Below are 5,578 nucleotides of genomic sequence, written 5' to 3' on the forward strand. Positions count from 1 at the left end.
GGAAACAATTAATTTTATCCACTTATTAATGGGAAATGTGCTAGAAGTCTCAGAATTTTATAAGAAACACCATGTTAATAGCAAGGTGTTAAAGAAAGAACTTTCTATCACTTGGCAACAAGCCAAGAAAATTATAAGGAAATGTCCTATTTGTTCAAACTCCACTGCCTGCAGGAGGTAACCCAAGGAGTACACAAAGAAATGAAATTTGGCAAACAATGTGTTTCATTTTGCAGCAGTTGGAAAATTAAAATAAGTATACCATACCATAGATACATATTCAGGATTTCAATGGGCAACTGCTTTGAATTCTGAAAAAGTTGATTCTGTAATTACACATTTATTAGAAGTTATAACCATCATGGGGATACCTGTACAAATTAATACTGACAATGCTCCAGCATGTCTCTAATAAAATGAAACAGTTTTTTACATATTATAACATAAATTACATTGCAAGTATACTACACAATTGAAATCCAATCAGTCCCTTAGCATGAAAACCAGCCATGTCAAGAACACGAAAACCAATCAATCCTTGAGCATGAAACCAACCAATCCCTGAGCATGAAACCAACCAATCCCCGAGCATGAAATCCAACCAATCTCTGAGCTTGGTCTCAGTAATTGAGATCCTACCAATCTCCACTCTGAAAATCTCCACCTTGGAATGCTCTGCCCCGAAAAAACCTGATATAAGTCCTTTACCTGTTCAGTCTGTGGCTAACCTTTTTCCACCCTGGCAGAGCAACCACTCTCCTGGATACCTCTATTCAATAAACCTTTAGAATGAGCTTTGTTGTAAGGAGTTTCTTTCGCCTAAGAAGAGCAGAGTAGAGCAGAGATGTAACAACTTTCACCAGAGCAGAGCAGGGCCGCCAACACTTTGGCTGGGAAAACATTCCCTTACTGGAGCAGAACTGTTACATTCAGGGGAAGCTGAGAAGAGCTGTAACATTTCTCTGGAGCACAGCGGATCAGAGCTGTTACAACTTTGCTCGGGAAACCCTCCCCTGCTGGAGCAAAGATGTTATGCTTGCATTAGAGAAACCTTTCCCCAGAGAAAGGACTGTAACACTTTGCTGGGGAAACCTCCCCCCACCAGAACAGAGCTGTAACAATCTGCAGTGGTCTATTTCCTTTCATTACTGTAGGTATTCCTTGGCTTCCAACTGTCAGGATACCGTCCTTTCGGAGCTGTAACACTTACATATATACCACTAAGTTATATCATATTTGTATAGGCAGCTGAACTTTGGGACGGATTGTTCTGAGCATAGATAGCTGAATCCTCAGCTGTTAGATGCTATAAGTACAAGAGAGGGAGAGAGAGAGAACATCTCACATCTTAGTTTGTGAGTGTCTTCTTACATATTTTGAGAACTCAATTCTCCTTATCTGAAGCCCCAGAGTCTTTGCATTCTAGAGCATTCTGGAAGTGCACTTACTAGTTATTCATGGATCATTAAAAACACTTTAGAAATAGGTGGTGCTGTAAGTTTCCAAAAATTAAAAAGTAAAAATCTAATGTTAATATCCTCAATTCGAACACTGAGGTCCATCCCTTTTTCAGTATACTAACCCATTTGCAATGGAGCCTGCTTACACTGTCAATAATAGACCATGCCTCTGTGAAGTGAGCTGTCAACCCGGATGGGTGAGGAACAGCTGTGATAAATGAAAGTGTAGCAGGGCAGCAACCACTTTACTCTCTGCTAAGAGCACAGCTACCTACTAAGCCTGGAACTAAGCAAAGAATCACAACTGTGATTTAGATCCGAGTCCTCACACTGTGCCAATGAAGTCCTGGCTTACGTTGCCAATGTTTAAACTTAGTTTTGCTGTATTCCCACTTCAACCTTTAACTCAGCCCTGTTTTCAGAAAACTTTCTGGTGACCACAAATGATTTCAAATGTGTTCATTCTCCTTTTTTCTCTTGCAGTAAAGAAACTGCTGAGCCAAGCGAGAACGAAATGGACCGTGTGTTGATTTTGAGCAAAGGGACAAGATAATCAGTTCTCCCCATCTGAATTTGGTTTTGTCTATGACAGTATGATATCTGATTTCCAAATTGTGCCCCAAACCCCTAAACTCATCTGGTGATGATGTCCTTGCCTAGTTCTTCCACTTTTGATCTTGGACAGTCTTTTGCTTGCTTCTGATCAATAGAAAGTGCTGAAACTTTTGCTACATGACTCGTGTGTGTGTGTGTGTGTGTGTGTGTGTGTCTGTGCACTCACATGGACACAGGTATACAAGGAAGCCAGAAGTAGTGTTCCTCAGGCACTGCCCACTTGGTTTTATTGTTCGTTTGTTTTGTTTTGTTTTTTTAAGGAGGGTCACTTGCTGGCCTAGAGCTCACTGATTAGGTCACACTGACTAGCCAGAAAGTTTCCGTGTTCGCCAGTCTTTGCTTCCCAGTGGGATCTGGGATCAAACTCAGTTCCCCTTGCTTGCACAGCACTTTTTCCAGCTGAGCCACCTTCCCAGGAACACACGACACTTACCTCGCTGTTACCTTTCAGCTTGTCTTCAACTCTTAGATGGCTGGTTCTGATGACGTTCAGATCAATGGTCAAGTGTAAGTGTAGACTATAATCTGCTTGCACAAGTGAAAACCACTAATACCAGCCACTGATTTAGACTGGAAAAACTGTCCTCGTTAATGTCTTTTGAGTATTCCCTTGTAGGAGGGAGATGGTCATTGTTCATTACAGCAGACTTGGCAGAGCTCTTGCCTAGCAGAACTTGAGAGAGTTTAAATGGAAGTATTTTTGACATAAGTCAGAGACCAGATGATTGAAGGTAAAGATTACATAGTCTTGATTTCTCTCCGCTATTGAAAATGGCTATGGGAAAGCTGACCTTATATGCCTAAGTTAATATGGGAAACACTTGGATTTTGCCACCACCACCCCTTTTCCTTTGGTTTTTCAAGATAGCATAACAGTCCGGGCCGTCCTGGAACTCATTTTGTTGGTAAGACTGGCCTCAAATTCACAGAGGTCTGCCTACCTCTGCCTCCCCAGTGCTGGAATTAAAGGCATGTACCACCACCATATCTGGCTAAGATTTTGTCAGATCTTAAAACATACATCGCAAGACCCTACAGAACATCACTCCTTTTAGCAGAAGTAGTCATAGATACTATCAGGAGGCCCCAACTGCACAAAACACAGAGCTCTGGGACTCTGGAAGGAAAGCTAGCATTCAACCCAATTCTGATCTACGTCCTGCTAGGCTACCTGACGTCATAGTGCCAGAAAAACTTAGAGGGTTATTATGCTATGAATCTAGGTACATGGGCTTGTTTTCAGTCTCATGACTGATGTCACAATTCCTTGTACAGAAAAGTCACGGTACCATGTGAAAAGGGACAAATGATAAAAAGTTAGTTTGTTCAACAGTGTTGGTAGGGTTTCAGTGGTGTGGCCAGGGTTCTGCTTATGGTGACTCTCCCACCAGATCTCTACCTTGACAATTCTATGGCAAGTCTGCTCAACAGAAAATTACCCCTACCCTGTGCGTGACTGACTCTCAAGGGCCTTTGCCTGCCTTAGTCACTGATTTGGCCCCAGTGCCTCTGACATTGTCTTGATTGGTTAAATAAAGCAAAATACATTCTTGATTGTTGATTTTCATGCTTAAAACTGGTCACAGCTCATCTAAAGGACATGCCACCACAAGTCCTAGCTGACAATCTGGGGAGGGTTACTGCCTTATCTACACATTAGCCTTAAGTACTCTCATTTCCTGAAGGCATTTAAAACACTGTCCTCCCAAGAATTTTCGAAATCTTCGTTTGACAAATTACCTATTAACCACTCGTGGAGGCCCAAAGATGTGAGCCTATTTCCACCGTGTCTGAAGGTCAGAGAGTTTCAGCTTGTTCAAAGTTGTTGACAAGCGTGGCTACCTACCCTGACCAGTGGTCAGGAAATTCAAGCTTACTTCTGCTCCTTCTTTTGAAATAGGAGGTTTGACCTAGGGAGTGGCTGCCTTCAGGATACTTGGTCTAGGGTGGGTTCACTGCCTAAACAACCGAATGCTAATGACTTGATGTCTCAAAGTATTGAAGCAAAAACTGTTCTAGTTGTCCTTTGTATCGTGTTAAAGTAGTTGTTGTATTGTGGTATAAAAGTGTACGGGAAATTAAACACAGGCGGACTTCAGTACTCACTGGAGCTCCCTCCCGTGCTGTCCTATGTCCTCTGTTTTGTTATTCTCACTCACGGCTTCATCCTCTTTGCTATTTTCCTGATCCCCATTGTGTTGAAGCTGGTCTCCGACGCCACTAAAGAGAAACACTCTCCACCCTTGCTTATAATGGGAAAATTTGGAAAACCCTGCTCTTTACTTCAGTGGTAGTAGTTTTGAGACAACTGGGATTGTGCTGAAGATTTCATATTCTCCCCCATGGGAAACAATATGAAGAGCACCATGGGCTGCAAGAAGGAGTCCTACCGTTGCAACCAGCCTCTGGCTCAAGAACCAGCTTAAATTCTAGAGCTAAAGGTAAGTTGAAATCATGCCAGGAAGGCAAAACATGAGACACACACCTTCCAAAAGTACTGTCATGGAGGAAAAACAGGTTGTGCTAAGTCGATATTCTACAGAGATTCACTGAGGCAATATTCCAACCTTTATTAGATCTCCTTTCTAGGAAACCCCTGTGACTTTTTCACAACTGGGAAAGTGTGACTATGGAGTCCATACTAGGTGACGTTATAGAAACTCTAGTTCTCAAAAGCAATAATGCTGATCTGGTTGCGTAGAAGTCGTTAGTTTAAGAAATGCCGTCTGAAGTATCCAGAAAAGAGTGGGAAAGCCATTCTTGTAGAGTGTTAAACTGTTGAATTTTGCATGCATGTATGTAGGTGTGCACTGAAGAATGAATTCTTCCCTTAAAGGTGGAGGGAGGTCAAGCTGTCTACTGTTCTAAAGCCAAGGCACCAGAATGAGTCTTTGTTTTCAGGTGACACTACTGCAGGGGCCTTTTGGCAAAAAACAAAACAAAAACCCCAGGAAGTTTTATTTTGGAATGGAGCTACCTCCACCCAAAGTATGGAATGAGCAGGGCCAGTATAGCAACACCCAGCTCTCACGACCAAAGCCTGTCCCCCTCCCTTATCCTCCCTCCCCTTATTTTCCTCCCCTCCCCTCCTCTCCCCAGGGGAGGCACTATTTGGGTGGGGACGACTCAGAGGGGGAGATGATTAAGTGTCCTTAGGAATGAACTGTTTCTGGAAGCATTTGGGGGTGAGGGGGTGCGGGCTGGGTGCCAGCGACTGACTCCATGAGCCTCCTACCCGCAGGGACCTAAGGCACCAGGAGTGTCCTCAACCTTTCATTCCCTGCACTCCGATATCCTGCCCAGTGAGCAGTGGGATGAAGTCCTGCCCTTTGGCAGCTAGTGGAAGATGGCACGTGCCAAGGAGCAGGGCGTCTTAAACAGAAGCCTGCGGCGGAGATGCCAGCGCTCGCGGCCGTGGCCGTGGCCGACAACGGTGGCGAGGACAGCTCCGGGCTGCGGGTGCCGGGTCCCCGCGTGCGCGCGCGCGTGCGTGCAGGAGGCGC

Source organism: Arvicola amphibius, chromosome 11 (assembly GCF_903992535.2).
Source record: "Arvicola amphibius chromosome 11, mArvAmp1.2, whole genome shotgun sequence".
Classification (NCBI taxonomy): domain Eukaryota; kingdom Metazoa; phylum Chordata; class Mammalia; order Rodentia; family Cricetidae; genus Arvicola; species Arvicola amphibius.